General features: G+C 42.7%; 1 protein-coding gene across 1 annotated transcript in view; it reads left to right on the top strand.

Moving 5' to 3' along the window:
- The first annotated feature begins 8,263 nt into the window (after positions 1-8,263).
- Positions 8,264-15,768, top strand: part of PRICKLE1 (prickle planar cell polarity protein 1) — a 61,106-nt gene continuing 53,601 nt past the window's right edge. The window contains exon 1 of the mRNA XM_042815946.1: positions 8,264-8,313. The gene's annotated coding sequence lies outside the window, so the exon portion shown is untranslated. The remainder of the gene's footprint in view (positions 8,314-15,768) is intronic.

Below are 15,768 nucleotides of genomic sequence, written 5' to 3'. Positions count from 1 at the left end.
ACATTTTGAAAATAGTCTACTCAGATTTAAAATGAATAAATGATGTAATTAAACAACGTAAAGGAGGATATTTGTCTTCTGCCCCATTTCTGTGAACAGTAAATCAGAGCTCAGTGAGCTCCTAATTTTGCTACTGGATAAAAGAAGAGGGACTTTGTAGACGCTTCTGTGGCAAGCAAGTTCCCCAGATCATTACAGTGAGAGGAATGAAAAGGATCCCCATTCACACGTGCAAAGGAAAATACTGCTTTCTAAGTATGAAGGAAACGTACTGAAACATTTTCCTAAATTCTGCAATTGTTGCAACAAGTTTAAGTGCATTGACTCAGGTGCTTTCCTCTGATGAGACTGAATGTGTACAGAATAAAATCAGGTTGCACTGTAGGGAGCCTCAAAATAATCCAAGGAGCCCAGTCAGCTCCAGTCAGTCTTGAGAGAATTTCTTTCCTAATTAATTTAAAATGACCAAGCGTGAATTTGCCAAATTCTGCTTCACTGACTCCAGTGTTTTGACTTTCTGAGTTTCTGTTAGATCGGGTTTAACCGTATAAAATGTATGCAAGGAAACATAAGGCTTATTTAGCTGACAGACTGGGAGACTTGACATATTTCCGTGTCAACCTTGACAGATAGATAGGCAGTGCCTGAGAAAATGACACCTAGAAAGGAACAAGGATGCCTTTTTACATCCAGGACCTCAGCCTACTTCATCGCTGACATTTCACAGGAGCAATTAATACACAAGGAGCCTTTCATGACGAAGAATGAAGAAGTACAAAACTTTGGCAACGCTCCCCTCTCGCTTGACCTGGAGAGAGACTTGGTGATAAAGGGAACAAATTGTGTTGTGACACTCCAGGGAAGAGAACAAAACAGAAAAATAATAGATCCATGCTTAATTATAAACTGTTTGGGTTGCATGTTCTGTGAAGATGCGTGATATCTGGATCTGGGGGAAAAAGAGCAAGCTCTCAAACACTGCAAATATTTCTGATATTCAGAAATGCTGCCCACTCATTATCCCATTTTCCTTCTGTTGGATTTCTGGCTCTTCACCATCTCCAGAAAACATCCTTTGATTTATTTACTTGTGGCTTTTATGTTTCTGTGAACTCCCATGTTACCAAGTTTTACAACTCCAATGTTTTCTGAAAATGTATTTCCAGCTCATTTCAAATTGTTAGAGGAAGCACAATTTTATTTTGTCTGTATATACAGTGGCAGCACAGTGCCTTTACTCAGGAAGACAACACAAACAGTGCCAGGCAGCTTATTACATGGAAACACAAATAATTTGAATGAAGAATATGAAATACTGAAAATGAGACATGCATTTAAAACGTAGAAAGTGAGGCCATTATTAATATAAATCTGATCGTTTTTTGCTTTGTTTTGGTTCTGTGGGTTTTTTTTACCTCTGTATTTTCCTCAAAAATTACTTTCAACAAATATTGAAAACCGTTCACTGATTGATACTTAATATAAATAAAATGCATTTCATCTAGCAGAGAGAAGAGAGACAAGAAATACCTCTAATGACATTACCATATCTGCTTAACATTAGAGGTCTAGCTAAAATGCCATTTAAACATGAATGAATTCTGTTCCCCCTTTTGATTAAACAAAACAACAGCTACTTAGGTAAACATGGTGATGGAATACATTTTTCTGAGTGTGTGTGTATTATTTGCAAACCTTGCCTTTGTCGCTTCTGAACTGATTGCTACAGTACATGTTGTTGAGGCAAAAGGACCTTAAGGACTATGAGACGACGCATATCTAAACCATAGCCCTAATCACACCTGAATGCATATTCTCAGTACATGAATTTCAAATCTATCTAAATATTTGCACTCTGCTTATTACCACACTCATCCTATCAGCATCAAAACAATGACATGTGAGGCTATTATTTGTAAGTAATAGCTGCACTCGGTCATATAGCAGTGATAGCAAATAGCAATTGCCTCTGGAGAAGTGTTCATCCCTGGTGTTTAAAAATCCCCTCATCTTAACAATCCTTTTGAAATACTTTGGGCATTCAGAACAGAAAAATGATTTGTGATGTTAATGACCTTCCTGTTTGCTACTTCGGTGGAAGAGCATTTTATGCACGTCATTTTTTAGTATGACAGTCAAAAACAGCTTAACATAGAATCATCACAGAATCATAGAATGGGCTGGGTTGAAAAGGACCACAACGATCATCTAGTGTCAACCCCCCTGCTATGTGCAGGTCACCAGCCACCAGACCAGGCTGCCCAGAGCCACATCCAGCCTGGCCTTGAATGCCTCCAGGGATGGGGCATCCACAGCCTCCTTGCACAACCTGTTCAGTGCATCACCACCCTCTGTGTGAAAAACTTCCTCCTAATATCTAACCTAAACCTCCTCTGTCTCAGTTTAAAACCATTCCCCCTTGTCCTATCAGTATCAATCCATGTAAACAGCCGTTCCCCTTCCTGTTTATATACCCCTTCAAGTACTGGAAGGCCACAAGGAGATCTCCTCAGAGCCTTCTCCAAAAACATGTCAAGACAAAGCTCACACGTCAGAGATCTTTGCTTTTGTCTGAGTCCAACTGACAGAGAAATTACCTCATAATCAGTGTTTTTAATGAAGAATAACACCTCTATTTTTACTGATTCTTAGAGATGCTTTTTCTAGGTATATTACATGTAGACAAAGGGAGATTTTCCACTGATTTAAATGTCTATCAGGTCACTCCTGTATTGATAGAAATAATAACTCAATTAATAAATTCAAAACTCTATAAAATCTGCAAAACCAAATCCTTGCAGTAATAGAAATTTATCCATGCTTCTTTGAATCTAAATTCTGGATTCCACACATACGAAATACATAGTATGATTATTGTAGGAAATAATACAGATCAAACTCAGAATAAATTTAGCCTGGGAATTAAATTTTACATTATTTTTAGGAGTATGTTTTAATTTTTGTAGCACTGGTGGGTTGGTCACATCATAATGGAGGAGACTAAAAACTATAATCATATCAGCATCGTTGCTTTAGACAGAAATAATGCATGGGGAAAAACAGCAAACATTTCAGGAGGCAAACATCATCTGTGTCCCCACATGTGAATAAGCTCCAGCAGATTACACTTCTGTACAATCACTACTCAGCGCCTCAATCAGGCTACTCACATTTTAATTTCAATTTGCTGTAATTGCCAGAATTGTAATTTCAAAAGAAATTATTGGTACAGAATCCAATAGTATTTTATCTTAATTGCAGCTCATTCTTCATGTCATCTATTCTTTGAGGATGATGAATAATTGATTTACATGATTTCCCACAATTATTTGATGAGTAATCAATGGCATTCAATCAATTTGTTTAGTGATCATACTTGGCAATTTACATTTAAGTGAAAGATTAAGATCTCCTGTGCAGTCAAATAATGATCTCTGTTTAAATCATGTTAGGACAGTAACACAGTGAAACAAAAGCTGATTGAGCTAGGAGTTGGCTTGACAAAGAAGGACAAATGGTGGGAAGCAATAGCCTTAACTTCTAACGCTCTGGCTTCTCAAAGAGTAAATTTTAAGAGAATCAAATTTAATAACAGCATCAGTGGTACTTATTCAAATTAATATCTATTTCCTTCTATCAAATCTTTTCTGCGTGTTGCTTACAAATCTGAGTTGGTCTTATGAACTAATGAGCAAATAATCAAATGCCTCAGTGCACATGGGATCAGTCATATGCTTTCCAGCTGTTCCATCTCTCCCAGTGAGGACAACAGAAGGTTGTTCCATCTCAGCATCTCCTGTGCAAATGGAAACATCTCCAGGCAATGAAGTGGCCATATTCTTGAGGAAAAAGCTGTGAAAAATCCATGCTAGCCTCTCAGGAGTACCAACAGAAGACTAATGCCTCGGAGGACTGGGAAACCTATTCAAAGGTCACTGGGTTTCTTAGTTTTCATCTGCAGCTAGTGAAATGCAGAGATTTTTTGCCATTATTTCTGGAAAACAATCAGATTCATTGAGTCCACTCCAAAGGCAGAGTACAATCATCTGCAGTTGGACCGGGTACAGAGATGTTCGGCTGCCTTCCAGGAGTTGCTCCAACCCCACAGCAGCTAGCAGGGCTGTCTCCGGCTCAGAGGGAAGAGAACAACAGCGCATCTCAGGAACAGACGGGGATTATTTGCACGTATGGCACATGAAATGTTGTTCATTTCCTCTTGGTCACACTGCCCGTTTTATCCTAGTCCAGGGGAGATTACTGAGCTAGAAGAACTGATGGAGAAGTCTGTGACTGAAGGCAGGGTGTGAGGCCTTCTTGTAAGGATGACATTTTAGTCCAGGTGGAGAGGACAGAGAGATTTAAAAGCTATGGAAGATTCCTAGGAATGAAATCCATAAGGGTTTTTTTTTATCAGGCCATGCACTTTTACACAGAGATTATGAAGACTCATGTAGCTGAAAATGTTACAGAGCCAAGGGTTGAGGCCAAAACAAATAAAAAAGGCAAAAAAAAAAACAACAACCAAGGAGAGCTCTTACACAGAAATGAAGGACTGTTGCAAAAATTAATCGGAAAAAGAGATGGCTTATCCTGAAACAAAACTTGAACTGGAAAACCCAAGAGCTCAGCACCTCTCCCAAATGCAGGCAGGCATCTTGATTCTAGCTCTAGTGGGATGAAATTACCTCCCTCTTGCCTGCGTTATATCCAGGTTTGTAGAGGATAAGAACACAAACCTGGATTCTAGGACTGAGCCCTAGCTCCTCAGCCTATGCCTGACTTGAATAGCTAGAGGCAGGCTTCCAGTTGCACTGCAAAGGCCACCCAGCCTTCAGAGAGGGTTTGATGGAGACCTTTGGGATGCCTGTGGATACAGAGAAGGAAAGTGGTGTGCCTGATGGAACTGGGGAGGGCAATCCTCAAAGCACTGAAATTGTGAAAACTCAGTTCTAGCATTCATTCATTTACAGTTTGTAAATCTGTTCATTCAACAGTTTGTAAAACTGTTTTTTAAGCCCGGGCTATAATGGCTGATAAAGAACATATTGCTAGATACAAGCCAAAGAAAAGAGTTGGTTTGATAAGAATCAGCATGGGAGTGTTTATACCTATTTCCTTCAGGTAGCCTACATTATTTGATTCCATAGTAGTCCAGGAAGACCAAATGTAGAGCTAGAACAAGGTGTTCTCATTAGGTGTCCTCATTACTATTATTCACTGATGCACTTCTATACAACTCTAACACTGCATAAATATTAACTCAACCTTATAAGACACGTCATGAAAGACAGTTTTATTTTCTTATGGTAACAGGGAAATTGAGGCATTCCTATTGCTATTTGGAAGTAAAAAAAGGAAAAATGGCCATTGTACTCATCCTTAAAGGCATAGTAAGCAATAAAGAAAAAGTTTAAAATCCAATGTACAGTGTTGCAGAAAGTGAGGAACAGCACTGTCTCTCCAAAAAATCTCCAAATGATCCAAGAAGCTGCCCAGCATTTCACAGCAGTAAGCAAAGGTAAAGCAGAACAAAACAGCCCAATCTGACTTGATGAAAAGAAAATCCAAGTCTCATCCTTAATCTGATGCCAGTTTTATTCTAAGCTCACAGTATAACTACCATTTAGACAGGCACCTGTGGGGTGGCCCAGTGCCAGGATTATACCACAGTGCTTCACTCACTCTCCATTTCCAGAGACAAGCACTGTCTATGGCCCCATACCTTCACTGTTTTGGCAACAAGACGGCACAATCAGATCTGCATCTCCTGTTGTGGCTGGATCCAACATCTCCAGGTCACAGGATCCTGTGCCTATGTGGTTGGAAAGGACTACTGAAGGCAGTTAGTGCAAGCAGGGAGAGCCTCAAAGCTTCATCAGTGCTAGGTGGGATTTCTGCTGCCCAGCTCACAAGCTGGTTTTACTCACCTATTTGCAGTTCAGTTGTAACTTTCTACATATAATTTATGCAAAAGAAGATTTCTGTGTCTTCTTGACTACCAAGGTTAGCTAGACCTTTCAGATATGAAAACATGGGATACTCTAAGAATAATAAGAAATAATAAAAGTAGTGACTGAAAGAGGTTAAAACTGGGAAAGAAGGTCTTACAGGCTGTTCCAGGCATTTCCCATTTACCCTTGCTTTCTGGGGTACCTGTGTGTCTATACTCACCCTTCAGAAACTTTTCACACTTCACATATTCAAGAAGGATTCTGTAATGTAGGCTAAAAATTGCATTCCTCGCATGAAATTCATTATATCTGTCAGCATCACTTTCTAGAGAAAAATCCTAAATATGACACAAATTTTAGGATGTATATTATAAGCACATTAGGTAAGCACTGCCCAGCGTTCCATGCAAGTTGGATTTTTTACTATGCCAAGGTAATAAAGCTGAGGCTCATACCAGTATTAAACTTACATATTGCCAGGTTAGATGTCTTTTCTTGCATAAATATTTATGAAACATTCAGTAGCAATTTAAAATAGATGAATGGCTATTTTGGGGCATTTCCGCTGTGCAGATTTTCTTTATTACTGCTCCCAACCCAGTTCAGGGTCAAAGCTGACAAACCTCCAAACTGTGTAGCCTTCGGGACAGTGAGAAGTGCATCCAGTGAAAACAGCAAACAGTACGTAAGGTCAGGATGCAAAACCAAAGAAAATGCAAAAAATTGATCAAGAACATCACAACCCCTTCCTCAGTACTTACACTTGTGGCTTGCATTTTTTAATTAATTATAGGCTCAGAGAATCATTAAGGTCAGAAAAAAACACTAAGATTATTCAGTGCAACTGCTGACCCATCCCCACACGCCCAGTAACCATGTCCCTCGGTGCCACATCTCCATGGTTCTTGGACACCACCTGATGCCGCCCAATACCTGGGCAGTCAATTCCAATGCTTCACCACTCTTTCTGAGAAGAAATCTTTCCTAAAATCCAACTTGAAATGCTATCTCCCACTGTTCGCAGGGTTACAAGTGCATTTTCATTCCTGAACAAACACAGTGTCGTGTCATCCCCAGTGAGGAGTTCTGTTGGTAGTTTGGACAAGCTTTATTTCTGTCCATGTAGTGGAAACCATAGCAGGCTGCTCGGGAAGCAGTCGTGCTGGATTTGCATTGCAGACGTGGCTGTGGTATGGGTAAATTACATTTCTGTCACAAGCTTCCCAGGCTACCCAGATGGTTAAGTAGAAATGAAGAGTTTATAGCTTAATTAGAGGCATTTATAAGTGAGGATCAGATAAACAGAAATACAACTTAAAAGAGGGCATTGGCCATAAATTCTTTCATTCCAGATTCAGATCTGCTAATATATGACTGTAAACACCTCCGACAAGGTTATTTACAAGCCAAGCAATATGATTTCCTATACCTCTGGAGCTTGAAGTGGGAAGAAGTAAATGATGGAAATCAAGCAGTGCTGCAAACACAGACTAAATATATTTAGATCTTGGTGATAAATGCTACAGAGAGGCTCAGAGAGGTGGCATGGGAGAATACAGGGCAGGAGAAAGGAGAACCAGCACAGCAGATGGCTGCAGGCACTTCTGCCACCACTGCTATCCTTTTCTTCTTTTTCCTTTTTGAAAGTATGCTTTCCCTCCTCCCCTCCATTCCCCCATTTCTACTTCATCCCTCATGTGTCTTCTTAAATTACATCAAACCTCATCCTGATGGCAGAAGCGATGGAGACTGCCTGTAAGGAGGTGTCACCTGTTTGCCTGTGCTTTCTTTGAAAATTCCACACAGACGCAATCTGGAAGTGCTTATTTTCAGACTTCACTCTGATTTAAGAGGAGCCGTTTGGCGATGCGGATCCCGCTCCCAGAGCCGTACAAAATTAAGCACGTCTATACGGCATCGTTAAACAGCCCCATTCTCACTGACACGGCCCAGTTCAGCACCGAGGAGGGGAAAACCGTTGTGAAGCCCCCAAACGGGGAGACAGCGCGGATCGCGGGGCTCTCGCAGCGCCTCAGCGAGCTCCAGCGGGCAGCGTCCCGCCCGCCCCACCCCGCGGGTGAACGAAGCCCCGCCCCGAACGCGCCCCTCGGCCCGACCCCGCCCCTCTCCCCGCCCCGCCGGGTTGGCGGCAGCCAATGGGCGCAGCGGGAGGCGACGGTCGCCGTCCCGGGCGCGGAGCGGCGGAGCCCCATTAGGGCGGGGAGCGGGCGCGGGGCTCGGCCACTCGTGGTGGGCGCGGGGCGCGGCGAGGTTCCCGGCTCGTCTTCTTCCGCGCCGCCTCTCTGCTGTCAATGCGCGCTGCTGCGGCCCCCACCCGGGAGCGCGTCGCCGCGGCTCGGAGGTAAGCGGGGGCAACGGGCGGGTGGCGGCGGTGCCCGATGACAAGCGGGCTGCTCCTTTCCCGTCTCACCGAGAGGGCCCCCGGAACGCAGCGGGGCTGTCAGCGCGGTGCCGGCGGGGCTGAGCCGCGGTCTGTCACCCAGTCCCTCGGGGCGAGCCTGGACGCAGCGTGCTGCCGGAGAGCCCGTGCGGAGGGCTTAGAGGATAACGGCGCGCGTTCTCCGCGGGCTGGAACCGAAAAGGCGCCGCAGATGAACGAAAAGTTCGGGTTGCGTCACTCCGCTGCGATCGTCGAGCTGCCGGGGTTTGGTGCGGCTGCCCCTCTGCCCAGCTGCGGGGTTTGACGGCAGGCAGTGCCGCCCGGCAGGCAGTGCCGCACGCTCGCCCTCACGGCGCAGCGCCGCTCAAGCGCGGCTGTGGCGGTGCCGGTCGCTTAGCGGGGGTCTTGTCCCGGACGGGCGGCTCCGCGGCGCTGCCCTCCGGCTGTGCGGCAGAAGGGATCGCGCCGAAGCAACCCGCGTCAGCCCGTTGCAGCCGTGCCGCCGGCTGGCGAGGTGTGCGCCTGGGGACCCGACAGGGTTAATGGCTGAGCTGTAAAGATTGGAGGCAGATGTGGGCGAGAGCAACAGGCGGCTCTGGCTTTCCCTAATATCCTGTCGTATGATAACTCTGAAGAAGGTAATTGTTTAAAAAAAAAAAAAAAATCTGTTTCAATTTAAGATTTATTAAGCAAAAAGAGCCTTGTGTAAACACCAGAACCCTTTCCTAGCTTAGAAAGGAAAAAAAAAAAAAAAAAGCTCCCAAATGTTAGCGGGACTTAAAGGGAGCGAGTGCAAGCTGTGGGTGCATTGCATTGCCGTGCCTGAGTGCAAGCAGATTATCAGCCTCCTTTCCGCTTCACCCTGCTTCTTGCGGGGATGAGGACATTTAACTCTGGCTTTTTGGAAAATGGCTTCTGTGCTTCTTTTCTAGCAAACCGGTTCTTTCCAACGCTTTGTGAGGCATTTAGGGTGCGTGAAAAGATCCCAAGTGTCCTCCCGGGGAGGAGAAGGAGCGAGAGGGCAGGGCCGGGTTCCACTCAGACCTGTAATAAGTGGGGAGTGTGCGTTTGTGTGCGAGGCAGAGATGTGAGGAGTGACTTGGCTCTCTAATGACCTGGCTTTGCAGAACTTCAAGAGTTTCGTCTGTCTCCCCCTATGGTTATAATAAGAGATTAAATGCGTTTGGCATGTTTAATTAATTAGCATATGAAAATCAGATGGCTTTGACTTTGTCATTGTTTTCCTGTGAAACTCTTCTACGCTAATGAATGTCTACAGTTTATGAAGTAATTTAAATTGATTTGGTTCATATTATGTCTTTGCTCCCCTTTTAATGCTTCAGCCTTTGTGTCGCAGCCTGGAAGTCTTCTCCCTTTGTACCATAGGTCTTGCACAACATATTGTCATCACTTACCGTGCACAGCTTCTCCCAGCACAGACAGAAAGATGAGCTTCAACATGAGGGCACTGTTTGCTTGGGTGCTGGGTCTCGTGCATTCCAGGGGTAATTGTATGTGCAGTGATGAAGTCCATGTAAAACAAACAAAACATGCTGGGATTTGTTTTCCTTTCTACCACTGCTGTCCTCAAGTAGAGATCCCTGCTGTGGCTGCCAGGGCTGTAACCATGCATACCCCAAGACATCACTTCTTATTTTCATCCCGACGAAGTGATCTCTTTCTGTAATTCTAGGAAAATAGTTCTGCAGTCTTGCATTGTGTTAAGGATACCTGAATATTTGCTAGGTGTGTGTAATGGCCAAGTGGCATGTGTCAGTATCAACTTGCTTGTACTGAGTGTAGAGCTTCAGCCTGACCAGCATTGTTTTGTTTATGCTCTTCTAAATGGAGGTAAACTTGAGGTTAGCTGTGACCACTGGTATATACTCCTTGTGAGCCATGCATGCTTTGGTCCTGCTCCTGGAAGTGCTTATACCAGTGCATAGCTTTTACTCATATGCTTGAACTGTTTGGCTTAGGAGTTGTGTGATGGGAAGAAGCAGTGTGGAAGGGTGCAATGCAGCAGTCCCTGTCTGCCCCCTTCCACCCCATGGCAAAAAATGATGGGGAGAAACGTGTTTTATGGGTTTTAACGCACTGAAGTTATGATGTTTCTGGCAGAAAGACCAAGATAGGCTATCACATCACTTCACAATTTGCTGAAATTACATATTTCTCTTACAGAAGCAATTCCTTGGCTGGTGTCTGAAGGATATTTCCAGTTACTGAAATGCATTTTTCAAGTGCTATGCTATAATTCTTTGTATCTTGCTTGCTTATATTGTGCTATTGTGATCTTTTTTGTTGGTTGGATGGTGTTTTTTGTTTTGTTTTTCTTTTATGTAGAAAGTAATCAAATGATTATCAACACAAGCTGACAACTCTTAAGAAAAAAAAAAAAAAAAAACCCTGCAGAAGAATATGTTTAAGTGTACAGAATGAGTGAAGTGCTCAGACATAAGAGGCACAAGCCAATACAAACACTTGTAGTACTTCTAAAATATCTGTACATGGCAGCTTCTTGCTCGATTACCTTTTCTTGGCACTTTGCCTGGAAGGCAAACTTCTAATAAGTTCTTAAATACAACCGTAAGTTCTTCAGGATGATTTGGGGCCTATCAAGCTCAGAGTGCTGATCTAGCTAAGAGACCTCCGGTAGATGGCCTTTCAGGCAGGCCTTCCATTTCCAGTGGGTTATACATCAACAAAAACTGTGTCATTGCAGTTGTTCTGTGCTGATATTGCGCGCTCCTGCCTAAAACATTGATTGATAGCCCCCAGCAGCTTTTGCTGTTCTTCTCTCCTTCCTTGTCCTTTCTGCTGTGCCCCCTCACCTTCCAGTTCTACTGAGTTGGCAAAAGCTGGTAAAAGTACTATGGAACGTGCTGATAGCCTTCTACCTGCAACAGTTTAGTGTGGCTGCCCTTCTTTTATCAGAGCACTGATGCCACAGCTTGTAACTACAGTCTTTGACTTTAGAAACAATTGTGGTTGTTGTTGTTTTGTTGGTTTTATTTTAAATGTTTCTGGTTGCACACAATATTGGTTTTGTGGAGATGCCACGTGCCAGGAAAAAAAAAAAAAAAAAAAAAAACCACTTCCAACCGCCTCCCAAATATTGAAATATGGTTGATTTGCTTTTATTTTACGTAAGTTTTGTTTCCTGTGATATTTTTATCCTTTTTATAGCATGGTGCCTTCTAATCTCGCACCAACTGGCCCCAATCTTAATATCATATGATCTCAGAACCAGGTTTCTCTGACAGCAGCGTGCCAAAACCATGTCTAATCTGTGTGTTAATGCAGCATATACAACAGCTCTGGCTTCTCACAGGGTTTGATCACTGATTTGTGTAATTGCAACCAGCATGATTAAAAAATCTGCATGTCAATATCGTGATGCCTATAATAAAACCTGCAGATGTTTTTAAAACAGGGTGATGTCAGTCTTCAATTTTTTTCTTTTTTTAAAGAGTCTCTGCCGTCCAAGAATCTTCATTTCTGAATGTGTTTGAGTGATCTGAAAGTTGCATAGATGTGGCTACAAATGTAGCAATGTGGACTTCCAGTCATTCCGATCTTGCATATTCTCGCACTGCAAGAGAGCTGTGTCTTCTCTTGCTAGTCTCTACGTATACATTTTTCACTTCAGTCCCTTGAGTTGTGGTTGAACCTTTAAGGGTATCCAAACACATACTGGTATATCACTCCTCTTCAGTATTCCTCATGAGAGCAAACAGCCCTCCTCTGACAAAAGTGCTGTAACTGTTCAGCTTTGCCCCCCTTCCTTTCCTATGATCTTCCCAATTAGTGAATTCACCATGTGACAGAGGTGATGCTAGATCAGCCAGAGCCTCCTAGCTGCTCAAGCTCTCCCTCTCAGCCAGCCCAGCACATGGCTTTCCTGACACTGCCTGCACCCATGGCCTATTGCTCTTGCAACACAAATGTGCAGTAACCAGGGGACAAACTTAAAGCCTCCTTGCACTTTCAAGTGTGGATCAACTTGTCTAACCACAGCAGAAGCTGAGTGCTTCAAAAATGTGTTTAAAAACCAGTGAGTGATTAACGAAGGTGTTTTTTGAAAGATCTTTTTGTAATCAAGTGTTATAGTTATGCACCCAGAAGTTCAAAAGTGGTTGTAGAGAAATTAAATGTTTGTGTGTCTGCTTTATGATTAAAGTATTTTGACTTGTATGACATTTATGGAAAGAGGCTGAACTATTTTTGCAAGTTCAGTGTTTCTGTAGAAAAATAAAAGCTTCAGAAGCTGAGATGACGAGTCAAAATGTGAATATTTATACTCCTGTAAATGAATTTTATGGAAGCATTGAAGAAATGTCTGAACATAATGTATTTGCATCTCTGTATACAAACTGCAAAATGAATTATGCTAGGTCTAGAACCTCGCTGGTGAATTGCAGATGTCTTTTGTACATACATATGGCTTTGAGAGCTTTGAACTGTTTCCTCAAGCTTCACTCATCAGAAAGATCGTATGGATAACTTCATTGCGAGATTTTTTTTTCCTCTCTTGTTTGCAAAGCATGTTGGATCTGTTTGATAAATATTGAGTTCCAATTCATCCAAGGACTGAAATGAGTTAGTTCTGTACATATGGAATATGGGAGTGAGATGCACGGAGGATATGTTTATAGTTAGCAAAATTAATAGTTGGAAGCGAATGCAAAGGAACCTAAGCCTAAACAGCTTGGCAGGCCAATAGCCAATGTATGTCTTTGAGCACTGCCAAGCATGTAGCAAGCATGCTGAGCTCTCATCTGTACAGAGGTACGAGAAACATGCCTAACTTCCAGCCTTCTGACAATGTTACCTGGAGCACAGTTTTGCTCTATCTTTGCAGTAATGTGGATTTCAGCCAGCATCTGCTGTGGGTACCGTTAGCACATGAAAGCAGCGGGAGCTGCCTGAAGAAGGCCAGCAGTTGTGTTATGGCAGCTTTTTTCCACAGCCTTTGTCCCCTTTTGTGAGGCATTGACTGACATGGGAAAGGTATAGGGGGTGGAGGTGAGTGTCAGGGTGAGAGTGGAGAGCACTTCATGGTAAGTGGGAACCCCAGTTATTGCATTTAAGTATGAGCTTCCAACAAGTTGTTGAAGTGCCATCTCTGGCGGCACTCCACCAGTTGGACACAATCCTGAGAGAACTCCCAGCAAAGGATGAGCTGTTGGGTGGGCTACTGAGCTGGGAGCTCTGCAACTACTGTGAACCCAGGAAGCACTGAGCCTTACCCAGCCCTTCCTACAGTCAGGCTATTTGGGCAGTCTTTGTGGGGGATTTCAGATGCTGTGAAACTGTAGTTTAGCAGTCCAGGCTAACAGCCAATTGATTTATCAACATATGGTTTTTCCGCTTTTCCTGTTACGTAAAATGGATTATATTTTTTGTGCCAGAGTAGCTGGCAGCTTCTTCAAGTAGCTGCTGCTATTTTGAACTTGACTGATGTAGCTGTATGAACTGAAGTGACCACAGTGACAAGTGGGCATCTGTTTCATTGTCGCGTATCTACAGCCACTCAGGTTTCTATGCAAAATCTCTGCTGATGATCAGAGCTGTATTGTTTAGTTCTAAATCTGTCACCTTTTAGGCTCTAATTTCAATGGATTTGTTTTCAGTGTCTCTTTATTGTCTATCGTGCTATGGCTATCATTTCTGACCTATTAGTTGCTAAGCACATCTTAATGTCTTAGAATTGGTGGTGTAGAGAGGTACTGATATTATAGAAACTCTTGACTGTGATATAATAGCACATAGTTATACTTCCTAGCTGTCTTTTAAGAACTGGGGCAATATCAGGCTGCTGCTCATTTAAGAGTGAAGTTCCCTATTTTTTTTTTTTCTTTATACAAGTCAGCATTCAACATTTAAGCAACAACTCCAAAGCATTTTGAGTTGGATATTCCAGAGATGCTTGTTCTTGGTTCTCTTTTTACCTTCCCACAGCACTGGAAGTAGACTAATGCTTTGACATAACAACTCTCATGGAAACTAGCAGGTAGATCTTGAATTATGTGACTTGTTTCTTCAGTCGGTGAAGTCATCCTCCTTTGTACAATTCTGTGCATTTACCTTCTTCCTGTGTTGTTGCATACTAAATCAGTCAGTACTTAATGCCATTGTGGGAAGAGAATTCAGACTTGCTTTTCAAAAGGAAACTTCAGACATGCATATCTACTGGAGTGGGGTGGAATGCTTAAGTATGTGAGCTGCAACACCAGTTGTGCACACAAATGAGGGTGGGAAAGAGCATCTGCAAGCAGGCAGTGACAGTGTGTGTTCCAGCAGTGTTGGACTCTGAGCAATGGTTGACTTCAACTTTGCAGTAGGATGGTAGACATGATACAGAAATGAACTCATGTAGTCCCTTTTTGTGTTCCTTGCCAGGGTGGTGAAAGAGTTGCTTTCTAATCACATGCTGCTGCTGTTACCCAGAGGTACGGTGATAAAGTGGTAACTTCAGTTGTGCCTTGCTGGTCAACTTCAATTTCAGTAGGCCCCCAGCAGGTCTGTACCATTAAGTTGTTCTGCCACCTCTAAATCAACCAGTACTTTGTCAGACTTGACTTCCTTGGTAAGTGTTGGTCTCAGTAGCTAATGTAGACCCTGAAGAGTCTGGGAGGATCTCTTATTTGAGCTTGGATGTGAGTCATCGTTAGGCACCGTTTTCTGGTACAAGAATAATTCCATCTCTTGTACCTCACTTCCTAACTCTAGTGAGAAGAAAGTCAGTTCTTTGCAAATGAAGTGGTCCTGTACTCATTCTATAGAATATCAGTAGGAAAATATAAATCAAAGATGTCTGTCAGAAAATCTAAATGTAATACTTCCATAATTTTGTTATAAAGCCATTGTAACAACTGGACATCTGACTTCTTCATGCTAATTCCAAGTCTTTAAAAAGAAAAAAAACAAACTGGATAAGCTGCAAGCTCCCCACCACCACCCCAGCCAGAGCCTCTATGCTTGCATTCACTTGTGTACTCTGTTGGTTTCACAGTTCATATACTTGTGTTGTTTTTTTAAATCTGCCCCTGCACTCTGGTGGGAAACATATCTGCAGTTTCCTTTCAAACACACAAGGCTTGATTCTCCTCTCACAATGACATAAATTGTGAAGAACTCTGCTCAAATCAATGAACGTAAAGACATGTAAAATGGGGTGAGAGAAGAGCCCAGCCTCTGCTTTCTATTTTTAAGTGAGCCTGGTTTAACCAAAAACTGTTCAGTGTGGCACTGTGACTTCATGTTGTAGATATCAGTTGCTATACTTGTTTCTCTTCATACATAATGTTTCATTTTCATATATAATATATTACAGCTAGTACTCAGAATAATGACGCACATTTCTTTAATACCACAGTACTTCTACATCAAATTTTGTAGTTAATAACTAGT

The sequence above is a fragment of the Centrocercus urophasianus genome, unplaced genomic scaffold (assembly GCF_019232065.1).
Source record: "Centrocercus urophasianus isolate 14NV4802_14NV808 unplaced genomic scaffold, USGS_Curo_1.0 seq_15, whole genome shotgun sequence".
In the NCBI taxonomy this organism is placed as follows: domain Eukaryota; kingdom Metazoa; phylum Chordata; class Aves; order Galliformes; family Phasianidae; genus Centrocercus; species Centrocercus urophasianus.
This window is presented reverse-complemented; position numbering and strand designations above follow the sequence as displayed.